This window comes from Urocampus carinirostris, chromosome 13, assembly GCF_059441175.1.
Source record: "Urocampus carinirostris isolate Australia breed hairy pipefish chromosome 13, RoL_Ucar_1.0, whole genome shotgun sequence".
NCBI classification, from domain to species: domain Eukaryota; kingdom Metazoa; phylum Chordata; class Actinopteri; order Syngnathiformes; family Syngnathidae; genus Urocampus; species Urocampus carinirostris.
In genome coordinates, this window is record NC_142361.1 from 10482410 (window position 1) to 10499544 (window position 17135).

The 17135-nt window shown below is 39.8% G+C and overlaps 1 pseudogene; it reads right to left on the minus strand.

Moving 5' to 3' along the window:
* Window positions 1-12290: 12290 nt before the first annotated feature.
* On the minus strand, window positions 12291-16647 carry LOC148353711 (tetraspanin-12 pseudogene; annotated as a pseudogene).
* Window positions 16648-17135: the final 488 nt, after the last annotated feature.

A 17135-nucleotide genomic window follows, 5' to 3' on the forward strand; every position in this document is an offset into this window, starting at 1 on the left:
ATGGCACTCCAGGGTGAAGCATCTAATAACGACAAGAAAAAAGAGAAAAAGGATGAAAAGACAAAAAACAAAAAACAAACAATTGTTATTATTATAAAAACTACAAAGTAGCACAGTGGTTAACGCGTCCGAGGCACTGTTCTGAGGTCATGGATCAAATCCAGCTACCAGCGGAGTTTGAATGTTTTCCCCGTGCTTGCCTGGGTTTTCTCTGGGTACTCCGGTTTCCTCCCACATTCCAAAAACATGCATGTCAGGTTAATTGGCCGGTCCAAATTGTCCCTAGCTGTGAATGAGCAAGTGGGTTGTCTGTCTCTGTGTGCCCTGCGTCTGGATGGCAACCAGTACATGGTGGCCCCTGCCTGAAGATAGCTGGGATGGGCTCCAGCACCCCCTGCGACCCTACTGAGGATAAGCGGTGCAGATAATGGATTGATAAGTAAAAAGTAGTGCTTACAAAACAGTTCATGATAATAGTGCATTATAACAATAGTGCAATGAAAAGAAGTGCAATAACATTGAGCAGCAGCAATTAAAAATATATATATACAGTGGAACCTCGGTTTTCGAACGCCTCTCAGTTCGAACAAATCGGAGTTCAACCAAAAATTTTGAGAAATTCTTGCTTCGCTGTTCGGTCAAAAATTCTGAGTTCGAACGCCGGTAATGCGTGAGTGCGTACGCTAGAGTGCGATGCTGAGCGGCGTACGGGTGTAGATCGCCCCCACCCCTCGTTACCAACTGTTATCATGTGCGCACTTGCATCTTTTTGCTTTCGCTTTCAATATCGGTGAACGGAGTGTTTTAGCCCCTAACTATGCCTCCGAAGAAGGTCGGTGCAAGCAGGACAGGTGAAAAAAAGAAAAGTTGTTCGTACAACTATTGCCTTTGAGAAAGACACAATAGCTAAATATGAAAGAGGTGTGGCAGTTTCCGGTCTTGCTAGGGAATACAGTATGCGCCTTCTGCTGGCCACCACATAGGTAAGAAATCCTTTTCATAATTATTTTCTTTATCTTTTCTTTTTTTTTTACATGTTCGTGTTGGCGTAATCTTTTGTACGGAAGATTACGATAACGCGAACGTACGATTAGCCTGGGTTAGCTTTATGATTACGTTGAACATTCAGGTAAACATTCAGGGTGTTGGAACTGAGCCCAAAATTCAGGGTGTTGGAACGGATCCCCCTTTCCAATGAAGCGCTAGCCACTTGTGGTGCTAAATGACTTGTAAACGACCTGATTTTTTTATTTTTACACATTCATGTTAGCGTAATCTTTCGTATCCATCCATCCATTATCCGCACCGCTTATCCTCAGTAGGGTCGCGGGGGTGGTGGAGCCCATCCCAGCTATCTTCAGCCAGTGGGCAGGGGACACCCTGAACTGGTTGCCAGCCAGCCGTAGGGCAATTAAATCATTAATCCAATAATTTACCTTTAAAGACATTTTCTCACCCAACACCAACACGAAATATTAATTCAAAATCCTGTAAAGAGCGGCGTGAATAATTCCACAGGAACGGTATAAAGACTTCATGGGGGAAAAGATAACGCAAGGAGACATTATTCAGATTTACGAGTGCAACACGGGAAATGTGAGTTTCATCATTATGACATCAAATGATTAAATACGTAATCAAGCAGGTACAACCTCTTTGGGCGGTGATTTAGCGATCTGTCTGTCTGCCGGTCGCATCGGGAGGATGAAGAAGCGCCAGCAGACTTTTAGAAGCGAGGAGCGCGCATTAAAAATCAAACAGGCACCGCAAGATCGGTTCTAATTTATTTATTTTACCCGTCTTTCGGAAAGAGGGGGGGGTGATTTATTTTTTTAGACTCGTCGTTGCAAGGTGACAGATTTCAGGACTGATGCCTGCAGCACATTTGTGTGCACAACATGGCAGCTGTGGAATCATTGTCTCTCTCCAAAGACAAGATTGCTGCTTTGCCGCCTGTCACACACTCTGAATACAAACCGTGTGCTGCTCCCAAAGCTGGTTTCTCTGATGGCAAAACTTGTGAGCAGACGGAACACACAAAAAAACGAAAAAGTACTCAAAGGAATCAAAGGACAGTTTCTTGCGTAGGGCTTGGGATTTATTTGTTGATTAAACGAGACTGTGAGTCAGAGAACTAAAGGAAGTCCTGATTACTCCTGTGTGTTTGTGTATGAGGACACATTAAAGACATCGGATTCACTCTGGACATTAGTTATGCTCTGTGCAATCTTTCACTCTTGTGACACGTCGAAAAAGCGCCGGCTCGCCTTCAGTATGAAGCTTCTCAGACATAACAAAAGCTGCATATATTGTGTGGCGCATTAGTCATTGCCTTAGAAAAGGCTATCTTTTCATCCATTTCTTTTTGTGTTTCATCATTAGCCCGGTGGTTTATTGTTGAACTGTTTTGATTTTTAAAGTTGCTAACAGCAAAAGGTGCTTTTGACATTTTTTGTGTGTTGTTGACTTTAAATGTGTTGAGTTTAAAATGCCATTAAATATAAATAATATAAATAAAAAACAGAATTGAGAAAGTCAGAGGTGCACTCTCCTTAACTTTAGCCTGCTGTCTGTTTAATCCAGAAGAGCTGCACAGTCATAACACTGTGCCAAAACTTTACCCAGTCATTCATTTCCACCAAAAAAAGGATGCTAAGGCTTGCTTATCACTACTAACATTTTCAAATTTGAAGAAGCGCTTCTTGACTAATGCGTGCATCTGTGACGTAACGCAGCGCCAGTGTCTGTCGTCTCATTAATAGCTTTATTAGTGGACAGGTGGGAACGTAAATCTGTGCCTCTCTCAGTAACAAAGAAATAAGCTCCACAGAGCTAGGTCGCTCGTAGTACGTTGGGTGAAAGTGGCGGACAAAACCTTTTCTCTATTACAAAAGGCTTGCTAGCTTCCCTAACGATGTCCAGTTTTTCTTGAAAAGTCCGCCTTAAAAATGTGTTTGACAGTAAATCTGCAACCAATTCGAATTCCTTTTCTTCTTCAGTGATTGTGGATTGAAAAAAATCCTTTCAAATCAACACAATATACTGTAATTGCTTGTGCAGTGGGTTATCACTGCAATTGTTGTGGTGAATTATCGCCGCCTATGTGAAAGTGGCAACGTTTCTTTAGGCATTCCAGCATCCGCATTTGAACCAATTCGAAATTTGATTTTGGCTGAACTAACAGAAATTTCACAGCTATGTCGTGCTGCAAGGACGCCTGTACATAAAATATTGCAGGCCTATGGGCAAATATTTGAGCCCAGCAGCAAGTAATCATGAAATGTGATCGGTTAAATGGTTAGATGAAAAAGCACATGCCTCGAAGCAGCACAGGCAGGGGAAAAGCAATGAAATGAAGCTGATAGACGATTTGGATTTACTGTCTTCGATGTTTACTATGATTTGTGGCTTTATTTAGGCAAAGCACACAAAAAATAGCATCAGTCAATAATTCAAAACTATTAATGGAACGAATATCATCTGATTCAGATGTGTTTAGAATATATTGTATACAATTAGGGGAGGGATTTACAAAAAGGTTTGAATTTCTTATATGTGGTTTTGGTCCACTCTTGTTCTCCTTGCAAGTTCAAAATGCATTGATGTCTTCTCTCCTTTTTTAAGTGTCTATTGAAGTATTAACTTGTCGAGAGCTGCTAACATTTTGAAATGTTATTTTTAATCTGACATCTGAACATTCAAAATAATTCCAAAAGGTCCTCCTAACATGCAGTCATTAAACCCATCCACCATCCAAGGAGGTTTTGTTTTATGCAAATAAGACAGTGCTGCCAACATCATGTCCGACACGAAATACAGCATCCGTTACCAAGACAACCTGGGCTAACATCCCGTAGTCTAAAGATAAAACAAGTGCCATTAAAGACAGTTGTAAACATCAATTAGAGTCTATTTCCCCCCACAAAGGCGACACCTAATCACCGAAAAACTAGATCACAATCGCCAGTGATAGTGGATGACTGATTAGCAATGGTTTTTATCAAGGCCTTAGCTTCCAACAGGGACTTTTAAATTGTTGATGACCTAACTTTCTACTGCACATGGGAAAAATATTTTTTCATACTTTGATGTTCTGCATGTTCTTTTAAAGATCTATTAGCAAAGGCTCAAGAAATTAAAGAAAAAAAGGATAATATTAATAAATCAAGGAGTCGTTTTAAAAACGGGAAACTACGACATCCACTCCAATCAGCGCGGAACACACTTGTGGGAGTTCAATCATGCTATTGAGCCTCAGTAAAATGCAATGCAGGCAGCAGGTTAAATCCTCTTATGCTAGCCAAATGTTGCTTCCCGTTGAATCCGTTTGATACAGAATATTGTTGCCCGGCATCCTAGAAATTTGAATTGATGGCAAGATTAAAAAAAAAAAAAACAAGAGATCTTCTTGGTTTGATTCTGTTGCTGGAAATGTTTTCATTTTTTAATCATCCCAGTGTTGATCACATGAGCAAAAAAAGGTCAGGGAAGAAGTAATAGGTAGATACTCAACCACTACTCCAAAGTTGAGATAATTGTTCACAATAGCATTAGAATTGAAATCTGACTATTGTTGGTATTCTGTTAATGTAAAGCCATATGCTGTAGATGCACACAGATATCCAAGTAAGGTCTTTTTCCGAATGTGAGTAGTCCGGTTAAAATGATTGGCTTGGTTGGTTCGTTTTGCGATTTATTCCACAGTTATACCCATTTGAATCATCTATCTGTCAGAACCCGAACAGACGATGGACCCAGACGCGTAACGTTTCCACACTTTATTTTACAAGAATTGGGCAATAATGCACGTGGACACAAACGCCAAGGATGCGGCGATCGCTAGGCGGAAGAAGTGAGACAGAGAAGTCAGAGGCAGACGAGATCGAGGCCGGACAGAACAGATGGGATCGATACAGACACACGGGTAAGTACCAGACGGGACAGTCGGGATCGATACCGGATACAGGAGCAAGATACCGGACAGTACAAGACAGGCGGGATCGATATCAGATAATGGAGACTAGAGCAAGATACCAGACAGGAGGAGACAGACAGGATCGATACCGGACACTGGAGATGGGAGCAGAATACCGGACAGGACGACCCCCAATTCCAATCCCTAATGCTGAGCGCCAAGCAGGGAGGCAATGAGTACCAATGTTGTAAGTCTTAGGTATGACTCGGCCGAGGCTTGAACCAGCAACCTCCCAGTCTCGGGGCAGGCGCCCTACCCTTCAGGCCACCGAGCATTTTTTAATACTAATAGAATAAAAATTAGCTTATAATTCACATAACATGAGCCTCACCTAGAACGACCTGACATAATTGTCCGCCATCTTGTTGCTATGGGTACCCTAAAACTTCAAAAAGGTCTGGACAAAAAACAAGAGTCTGTATTTGTCATTTTGATTTTTCATAGTCTTGATTATTCCTTGTGCTTTTTAGCTCTTGATTTCTGTTGCATAGACCATAAAACAATATGTAGTGGTCAAAAACCTACTGTCCCTTTAATGTCAAACATCGCTCCTGCTTTGCCATTGTATTCAGAATGCTCGCCAACATTATGTGCAAGGGGTTATTCATTTGAATTTAGGCAAGAAAATAATTTGTTTGGGTTCATCCATAAATCCAACTTCTGATCCGGAATGCTCTTCATGTAAACATAATTGATAACTAAAGTAGTGAGAATAGTTCTCAGTCGAGTAGTTGATTATATTTTTCATTTTAGAGCATGATTTAGTACAGGGTTCAGGTACTTTTTCTACCCAAAGAGCCATTAAAGCAAAAATATATGTATTTTTCTGAGAGCCACACATATATTTTAAGAAAAAAAAACAACAAAAATGCCAAAACCGCCCTCCAGACAAAAGCTAATTATCCAGCACATTTTATTTCACTGTGAGATGTTTGACGATTTAATCAAATCTATATGAACAATGCCAGAGCCTGTATCCTTTGTCAATGAAAATACGCCACTTAAAATTCGGCCCCCTTCTGCAGTTACTTAAAAGTGTTGAGACATTTTCATCCTAAATAATGGTTTTTAAAACTAGGTTCGAACACCTACGTACTTACCTTCAGTGCCGACAGCACTGGGCAAAGAGGAGAGGAACTGTCTGCATTCTGTGTCCAGCTACCCCCTTTCCAATCAAATGGCTCTAGGTGCTTTGATAGAGCTTTCGGGTGTTTAAATAATTTTTTGTGGCTCTTGATCATAAAGTGTCTCAACAATGAACATAGATTGTTTAATGAGCTTCCATATAAAGGATCAGTTGATGATTTACAGCCAAAACAGGCTCTGTTGGTGTGTGTTACACTTTGACTAAACTCTTGTGTAATACATACTGGACCGAACCCTCATAACTAGCAGTGTTTTCTTGGTTTTACCCGTGCGAGAAATGACTTTGCATTTAACAACACCTCAAAAAATTGTGCTTATTCCATTTTATCTCCTAGTCATGAAAATATGGCTCGCAAACCATAGGTTCCCAACTCTGTTTTAGAGCAAAAGAGGCAAACTTTTGTACTCAAGAGCCACATTTGATTTTCAGGTCATATTCAATACCCCAAATTTTGGAAATCAATGCAATTTTCTGGAAACAAACACACACACTCATTCCTGCATTAGCTATAACACGGAACGCAATCACATCTACTTGACATTGACTGGTTCATAATTGATTCAGAATTTGCATAATTATGTTTTTCACAGATGTCTGATTTATCTTTGCTTGCCATAATGGTGTTGGAAAATATTATATTGTTATTATTTTTTCAACATTATAATCCCAAATTGAGTTGGAGAGTTGGGAAATGACAGATTGATTCCTCTCTGCGACCGTGACACTTTTGTAAATAAACACTTAGCAAAGCTTGCTTTATTGTCGATCGGTGCACCTGTTCCAGTGCGTAATTAAAGCATGAGGAGTTTAAAAGAAAGTAATCAAAAAATGATGTAAAACCTAATTAAAGTTTTTCGGGGGCTGCAATCGAAATTTAAATGAACACAAAAACCTTGACCAAATAATTTGTGTGCTTGTGAGGAGGAAAAAAATAATACCAGAAGAGTAATTAAGACCAACAAATCTTCTTTTTGTAACTAAATGGTTGAAAAATTTAACAAAATTTCCAGCGTGGAAGCGAGTTCAGATGTCCAGGTTAATACTGGGGCTTGAAATGCTGGAAATGCTTGAATTTCAATGTTGTGTCATCAAGGATTTATATGTCCTTGGATTTTGGGTGAAGTGCTTGTAAATGCTAGAAATTGTTTTCAACAAGTCACTTAAAAATGACGCAGCCACTGCTCTCTGTTGGCTTTACGTTGCAATTGCATTTATTCCCTTGTGCTTGACGGCAGCTGGCATTAATTTGTATGACATTGTCATATGTAACGTCATCACCACCTACGGGTTGCGCCCAAAAAAACAGGTGCATGCTACACCTAAACAAGGCACTATGAAATCTGTATTTGTGCATGGATTACGTATTAACAATGGACCAGGCAACAAAATTAAGGTAGTGTTTCCCAGTGGTAAATTGTAATGGGAAGAACATCCTGCAACTAAAAAAGATATTTTACCCAAAACCTATATGGAGAGAGACTGGTATCAAAATGTGTACAAAAAATATATTTGCAATTTACTCAACATCTAAAAACTGAACGTCTTGATAAATCCACACGCATGACTAAAAATCGCATCTGTATATCGCCTGGGTTGGGTAGGGTTACTTTAACTTGATTACTTTCAATTACTTTTGGATTACTCCAATACCAAATATGCTAATAAAAGACAAAATAAACTAATTATGAATAAAATTATGACTCACAACACGTGGTAAGCTTTCTCTCCTGGCTTTGATCTCTTTGATCTCCGGCAAAACCAACATAAAATGCAACAAAAACAAAATAAAAATAAATCCAAACAGCTTACCAACATCATTTTTGCCGTTCCATGTATTCCGTTACTCCCCAAGCCTGCACAAAATTTAGTAATTTTATTCATATTTAGTTTCTTTTGTCTTTTATTAGCATATTTGGTATTGGAGTAATCCAAAGGTAATTGAAAGTAATCAAGTTAAAGTAACCCTACCCAACCCTGTATACTGCATATGTATTTGTGGCTCTGCAAAATACCTGATTCAAACTGGATTTCTTCTCTTAATGGTACTGGAGGATTTGGAGCATTGGCTTTCAAAGTCCTTTAAAAGTGCTTGAATTTGGCCATGAAAAAGGTGTACAAACCTTGAGGTATAAAAGGAGGAAACAGGAGCACCACGCAAATTTTAAGAAGCATGTAATATTAATATTTTAATATTTTAATATTTGATCTTAGAGAGGACCTTTATTAAAATCAAAGACTGTGTTGACCAGAGGAGCTTGCTTGATTGTGTTACTGTATTGTTGGGGCGGCAGTAGCTCAGGAGGTAGAACTCGCCCTGGGATCAAGAGATCGCAGTTCAAATCCCGGCTCCTCCGTGTTACATGTCGAAGTGTCCTTGGGTAAAACACTGAACCCCTAATGCCCCCAATGAGCAGGTTAGCGCCTACATGGCTGCACGGCCGCTATTGGGAAATGTGAAGCACGCTGTAAAGTGCTTTGGGAAGTCTTGACTTGAAAAGCACTATATAAATGCAGATAATTTTTACTGGGGGCGGCAGGAGATAGAGCGCTTGTCTTGGGATCAAGGGATCCCAGTTCAAATCCCGGCTCGTCCGTGTTACATGTCATTTGTAACACGGATCATTTCATTTCATTTCAATTCTCAATCTTTCCATCTATATTCTTATTCAGATGTTGATTAGAACATGACTGGATACATCCACCGATTGGTTTTGCTTGAGCACGATTTGATAAATAAACCAGATGTGCACCATATGCAGGTGTGTCTAATATTGCGCCCGAGAAAGTACTTTTAGCGAGAAGCAACAAAGAAATATTTGACACAAGGCCATTTGATATTGTGTGTTTTTCATTTTCAAAAAAATCAATACTTCAATTTAGACTTTTTTGTATTTACTTCTTAAAAATGGGCAACCTTTTTTTTGTTTTTGTGTTGGTAGGATATGTCAAAAAGGTGTCACTTTATTACATGTTTGGCTTTGGCGGGAATTAAACAAATGAGATGGCTTTTTGAAGATGGTGAAGCGCTTGTCAGATGTGTTTAGCGACCTCCAGGTAAAATTGAGCTGGTTGGTTTCATCACGCATACCGTTGGCATGCTTAGCTAAGCGTGCAGTTACCTTTGGAAAGGCTGCCGTTTTGACACAAAGCTCAGTATGATGCTGCAAAAAACAAAGAGCCCATCTCGGAAACACAATCACTGAATTCTTAACCCAGACTGAAAATGCATATTTGTATTCCTCTTTTGAGGCTATATGTTAGTTTTTTTTAAACATTGTAGTTTTGTCATTACTGTGTGTCATACAGTGGACAGCACAGCGGCACAGTGGTTAGCGCATGTGCGGCACAGTTCTGAGGTCATGAGATCAAACCTCCTGTGTGGAGTTTGCATGTTCTCCCCTTGCTTGCGTGGATTTCCTCCAGGCATTCCGCGACCCTACTGAGGATAAGATAATGGATGAATGGATGTGTGTCATACAAGTTTTTGCCGCGTTTTGTTTTGTTTTTTTTAATGTGTACGCCGTATAACAACTTTTGTACGGGATTTTTTACTTTTTTACTCGTTTTACCCATTTCGGCGTTAATTAGGATCGTCTTGGGCACTAGTAGCATACAACAAGGTCATTGTAGATTGCTAAAAGTGTCACAGAATTAATGAAGAGCAGGGGTCTGCAAGCTTCTTTAGATATATAGATAGATAGATAGATAGATAGATAGATAGATAGATAGATAGATAGATAGATAGATAGATAGATAGATAGATAGATAGATAGATAGATAGATAGATAGATAGATAGATAGATAGATAGATAGATAGATAGATAGATAGATAGATAGATAGATAGATAGATAGATAGATAGATAGATAGATAGATAGATAGATAGATGGATGGATGGATGGATGGATGGATGGATGGATGGATGGATGGATGGATGGATGGATAGATAGATAGATGGATAGATGGATAGATAGATAGATAGATAGATAGATAGATAGATAGATAGATAGATAGATAGATAGATAGATAGATAGATAGATAGATAGATAGATAGATAGATAGATAGATAGATAGATAGATAGATAGATAGATAGATAGATAGATAGATAGATAGATACTTAGCTACCCATTTTGATATACATATCTAAAATAAGAACCTATCATGTTGGTACTATATCGTTATTGTGTTATTACCAGGTCAATTACCGGTAGTAGGGTTAAAAAGACTGTAAGCCGGTATAAAAAAAACACATGCCTTCTTTCTTCTAACTATCGTGAGAATACGTTTTTAGCCATGTGCAAAAGTAGAGTGTAGGAAGACAATGGGAACTGATACGCTGACATCCTTGTTGATAATGAAATTAAATTGTGACAGTTAGAGAAAAAAACATTTGTAAGAAAGATGAAGTCTGCAAAAGGATGCACTGCTATGTGTATAAAGCAACGTTAAATTTACTGCAAGTGGGGAAATAACTAAGATACTGAAAGAGAAGCTTGTGTTGTTTATTTGCAAAAATAAAATAAACTTATTTCCACAATTTTTGTTTTTATTCTACATAGTCTTGTTGCGAGTAAACAGGTGCTGCATTGTGTTTGTAAGGTTTATTATTATGATATATATTGCAATAATTAATAAGGGGAACATTTAGCTGAGCCCAGATAAGGCCAGTGTTCAAAACTCCACTATAAAAAAAAAACACGGGCCAAAACTTGCATCCATGGAAAGTTCCAAGCAAAAACAATTGCTGCCACAAAATAGCACAAAGGGTCTTCTAAAATTGGCCAAAATCATCTTGATTATTATCAAGTCTTTTGGAGAAACATTATGTGGACTGATTAGCAAAATAAACTCTTTGGGAGATGTGCAGCGCGTTTCATCTAGTGTAAAAATGACAAAGCATTTGACAAAAAGAACATGTTGCCAACAGTAAAGGTGGTGGTGGGAGTGTGTTGGTCTGGGGCTGCTTTGCTGCCTGAGGACGAGGACAAATATTAACTTGTTGTGGTTAACAGAAAAATAAATTCTGGTGTTTATGGAAGATCCTGAAGGTGAACGCTTTGCCATCAGTCCGTGCCCTCAGAATCAAACGCTCTTGGATCACGCAGCAAGACAAAGACCCGAAACACACCAGCAAGTCCACCTCTGAATGGCTCACAAAAGAAAATGAAGGTTCTGCAGTAGCCAAATCAAAGTCAAAATTCAAATCCAATTGAGATGCTGTGGTGTGACCTTTAATGGGCAGTTCAAACTAGAAAATCTTCCAAAATGGCAGATTTCACTTATTTCCAATTATCGTAAACGTTTGATGTATGTTGTTGCTGCCAAAGTTGGCCCAACTTGCTATCATGTTCAGGGGGCAATTCCTTTCTCATATAGGGCCAGATCGGTTTTGGATTTTTTTTTGTGTGCCTTAACAAACGGAATCAACATTTCAAAACTGCATTTTATGTTTCCTTGGGTTGTCTCTCTGTGATTTTAAAATTGGTTTGAGGTCTGAAACATTTGGGAGTGAGAAATGTGCTGAAAACACATAAATCAGGAAGGGTGCAAGTATATTTTCACAGCACTTTATCCTGTGTCATATATTTCTAGGTTTTGCTGGTGTCAACCTCAAGTAATGTTTTAGTTTTTTCGTTTTTTTAACCCAAGTATACATCATGTATCTAGACTTTGGGCAGATACTAACCTATTAAAAAAAGAAATTCCACATCAAACAATGGCATTGAGTGAGCAAAGTCTAATTGCCAGCACAGCAAAGCTAAGTGCTCTTTGACGTGCGGTGAAGTTAATGTCTTGTGAGGCACAGTCATATCTACAAATAAATAAACCTCTATCTTTTTTATCATTGTATTGGCCGAGGAAGAAAGCAGTACATAAGCTGTAGCGTAGGAAATAAAATGTTTGATTGTCTCGCCTTAACTTATAAATGAAGTTTATAAGTGGCTCATTTTTAATAAAAGCATCAATTAGAGAGGTACTCCTCCAATATGAAAAACAAATTATGGATGGCTTGACTTGCTGATAACTTGCTAATACTATCACTGATTCTATTGTCTGGGGTGAGCTGTGCACTTTTTCACTCTCGCTTTTTTTTCTCTTGAAGGTACACATAATTGGTTAAATTTGTGTTCTGTCGTGCCTGACTTTCTTTGTCTGTGAGTTGTTGTTTCATTCATTCAAATATGGCACCCTTGAGCTTTCATAGAGCATGTCAGCATCTACAAACATAGACACTCTGTTAGTAATGAGGAGAAACGGAAAGTGAGAAAAAAAGACATAAGTGAAAACACGAAAAGGAGTTAAATTTGGAATTGATTTAATTGTATTGATGGTTCCGAAGCACAATGTACTGCCTGCAAGACCAAAATTTCATATTTAACCGACAGAGGTGGGTAGTAACGGTGTACATTTACTCCATTACGTTTACTTGAGTAAGTTTTGGGAATTGTTGTACATCTAGGAGTATTTTTAAATCCCTATACTTCTACTTGAATAAATTTGTGAAAAGAAAATTGTACTTTTTCTCTGCTACATCAAAGTTGTTACTTCAAAGTCAAAGTCAAAGTCATGTTTATATTTATAGCCCTTAATCACAAATCTCAAAGGGCTGCACAGATCAAAGACTATTGCAAACTATTATTACAGACTATTATAATAATAATAATAATAATAATAATTTCCTTGTATTGTCATTCTGTGTAACAATGTACACAGAACGAAATGTCGTTGCACCTGACCCGTTGTAGCGAGCCGATGCAGCCACAGCCAACAGAGGGCGCCGCCGACCACTTTTTAAGTCTTAGGAATGACTCGGCCGGGGCGCGAACCCGAACCTCCCAGTCTCAAAGCGGGCGCCTTACCATCTAGGCTACTGAGCTGGTATTTATGACACCATCCCCTCATCTAAAACCTACATGAGGGCAAATAATACACATATTATCAACATAAAATATAGGTTATTCATATGCTATAGAGTAGAAGTGTGTTTTAAGCTTAGATTTAAACATTTCCACCGAGGTTGCAGATCGAATCTCAGGGGGAAGAGCATTCCACAGCACCGGTGCCCGGATGGAGAATGCTCTCGAACCTGCGGATCTATTCTTGGCTCTTGGGATCACTAGTAGACCAGCGTTTTCAGAGCGAAGGCTCCAGACCGGAACATAGGGAAAATTAAATCTGAAAGATATGAGGGAGCAAGTCCATGCATGATTTTTTATAATACCAACAGAACCTTAAAATCACATCTAAAGCTAACAGGGAGCCAATGCAGGTTAACTAAAATCGGGGTAATGTCAAACTTTCTTGTCTTAGTTAAAAGCCTCGCTGCAGCATTTTGTACCAGCTGAAGGCTCTTGATTTTGGACTTCAGGAAACCGGAGAGTAGTGCATTACAGTAATGGAGACAGGAAGTAACAAGCGCATGAATTATAAGCTCTGCATCTGACTAAGACGGCATAGGACGAATTTTAGCAGTGTTGCGAAGACGGAAGAAAGCTGTTCTAGTAATAATCGTCACGTGTGTTTGAAAGGACAGATCAGGTTCAAATATGACACATACATTTTTAACTGAGTCACTCCAGGTGATATTACATTTATCAATGTTCAGAGCAGTTTTTGAGAACAAGTCACGGCATTTAGATGGACCAATAACTAACATTTTGGTCTTTTCAGAGTTAAGGCGCAAGAAGTTGAGTGACATCCACTCATTTATCTCAGTGAGGCAGGCCTCCAAATTTCCACAGTTAAATGAAGCAGATTCTTCCATCGGAAGATATAGTTGAGTGTCATCTGCGTAGCAATGGAAACTGATATTATACTTGCGAATAATACCACCTAATGGAAGCATGTAAATGCTGAAAAGAAGGGGGCCAAGTACTGAACCCTGCGGAACACCACAGGTAACACTAAAGGGCTGAGATGTCATTTAATAAAGTCACTTAATAAATACCCTCCACTTAAGTACGCGTCTGTCTCCGCTAAGGCACATTTATTTTGACGCAGAGCTCCGCCAGGCTGTAGCGTGTTTAACTAATCAAACGTAGCAGGCCCGTCACGTGACCGACCATATTGAACTTCAGCGCAGAAAATTATGTTTACTGATGAAACTGATTGAAAATGTCGCTTAGCGATACCGACTGTGAAAACACAAAAGATGAGGAGCACCCTTGGCCTCACATCAAAAGCATGTTCCCCTCTGAAAGGGTGCCAAACACCAGCTACAATATGCAATGTCTCATGTGTTTGTTTATTAGATGGACTTTGACAATTTATTGATTTGATTGGTTGTTTTCAAAAATACAATAAATACGACATTGCTACAGTTACTCAGTACTTGAGTGAATTTTTCACCAAGTACTTTTTTTACTTTAACTCAAGTAAGTATTTGGATGACTACTTTAAATTCTACTTTAGTAATATTATTCTGAAGTAAAAGTACTTTTACTTGAGTAAAATCTTTGGCTACTCTACCCACCTCTGACAACTTGCTCCACAATCATCTGATAACTGTACAGCTAAATCTGAATAGCCGAAAGCACTGCCTTTTTTCGTACACCTAGCCGAAAGAGTCGGTTCACTAAAAAGAGCCCCAATTCCTATCACTATTTATGTGTTGTGTTGTGGCATTGTATTAAGGCATATCACTACAAACAATGTCAACGACATATTAACAAAAGGAAAGAACGAAATATTTGCAGGACAACAGCTGTACAACACAATGATAGAATATGTGCTAAAACAGAGTAAGCTTAACCAGAAGCTTTTAACTGCCTACCCTTGTTTCATTTATGCTCACTACATTTTAGTCGTTTACATTCTTTTGTATCCTGATATTAATTGACATTAAACAATACAGTTGGGGCGGCAGTAGCTCAGGAGGTAGAGCGCTCGTCTTGGGATCAAGGAATCCCAGTTCGAATCCCGGCTCGCCCGTGTTACATGTCGAAGTGTCCTTGGGTAAGACACTGAACCCCTAATACCCCCAATAAGCAGGTTAGCGCCTTAGATGGCTGCAAGGCCGCTATTGGGAAATGTGGAGCACATTGTAAAGCGCTTTGGGAAGTCATTGACTTGAAAAGCGCTATATAAATGCAGATCATTTCATTTCATTTCAGTTCTATTGTCAACAATAAATATGAAATGAAATGAAATGATTTGCATTTATATAGCGCTTTTCAAGTCAATGACTTCCCAAAGCACTTTACAGTGTGCTTCACATTTCCCAATAGTGGCCTAGTATTGCAGCCATGTAAGACGCTAACCTGCTTATTGAGTTATTAGGGGTTCAGTGTCTTACCCAAGGACACTTCAACATGTAACACGGACAAGCCGGGATTCGAACTGGGATCCCTTGATCACAAGACGAGCATTTTACCTCCTGAGCTACTGCCGCCCAAAAAACGTACTTTGTACAGCAAAACCGTACAGGTTGACAGGTATGATATTACTGTATTTAGAACCAAAAAGTGGTTGAAAAAACGTATTAAATAATAAGCAAAAATACATTAACTATCATATTAACATTGTTTTTTTTAATACATACATAAAAAATATTCTAGAAGTTAATATGCAATGTCTATGCTGAGACACACTGTGTGTGTGGTGCTCGCCATGTGTGAGTGCAACGATGCCTTCAGGTGGCGCGGGCAATCCTTCTTTGGGCCGCTTACGTCCATAATAAAGCGTCCAAAGCAGCATGAGTGTCAGGATCATGGCCAGGATTTGGGCCACACCCAAGGCCACGACCAGGAAACGCAACAGCTGAAGCGGTGAGCTGGACCGGATGAAAGACAACAATTTGGGACCGCAGCCCTCTTGGTGGATATCACTGAGGTCGTGTTGGTGGGCGCGCCGAGCACACCCTGGATATTGATTGGAGCAGCCCGAATCCGGAGGCCACTCTCTCTCTGTCATTTCTAACCAATCCGTGAAGTAGATTACACCACAGCACTGAAACTCTGTCTAAAAGGTGTTCCAGGTGTGTGTGAGCCACTGATGCTGGCGAAGGCCAAAGTTTGACATCCGTAACTTGAGAGTGATCGTGTCGGAGCGTTGCACAGGGGGCTGCTCATAAGTCCACAGAGTGCTGGCCAACTCCACACACAAGATGACCAGCAGACTTCCAAAGTACCAAGAGAGCATCATTAGGTCACAGCGCAGTGTGCCGCACACACCCAACATGGCCACCATCAACAGGAAGCAGCACACCACAACTAAGACGGGATGAACCAGAGGGGCAAACGTCAGCACGGCAGCCTCCTCCAACCTGGTGTGAGCAGTCAAAGTCAGAACGGCGATTAGGGAATCTCGAATCAACACCGCCACTCCCAATATGCCTGGGGACATCAGCCAAAAGAGCACGTTGAGTGCGTAGAGGAAAAAACGCACGCATCTCACGGCGTCCTGTCTCGCCATCGGGCGCTTCGGACCTTAATTAAGTCGGTCCAACGTGGCGGCATGCTGAACTGGACCAGTACGGTTTAAGGTGCAGCCGGTTGTCCTCTGTTGGTTTGTTGGAAAAGGCGGAGAACAGGTGCTGGCAGCCTGGTGCAAACTTCTAAGTCAGCCTGTCCCGCTTCTGTAAATATTGTGTATTCTGTTTTGATTAGGACTAGGGTTGCATTAATTGATAAAATTGATGATTAAAAGAGTTGGCAACAAATTTCATTAACGATTCCTATGTTGCACGTTTGAACTTGTTAATTCAGTCCAAAGGATATTCCATAGAATTTTGTTGTGACGTAGGTGTCGTTGGGGTGTTGAGTGGACATGCTGGAAGTACCACTTTGATCACGCAGAGGGCAACTCTCAAACAGTTTGTTGCACTAGGTCCTCTAAATCCAACTTTTCAGATACCAAAATTCAACTCTAGGTGCTGAATGAAAACATTCAATGCACAATAAGAGGACATCCGACAAAGTACTTGCATTCTCCTCCGATGTTGCCGCTTTTTTTTTGCGCTTTAATAAAAAAGTATCTTAGATATTCGCAAGTGTGTACCATACATTAGTAAGT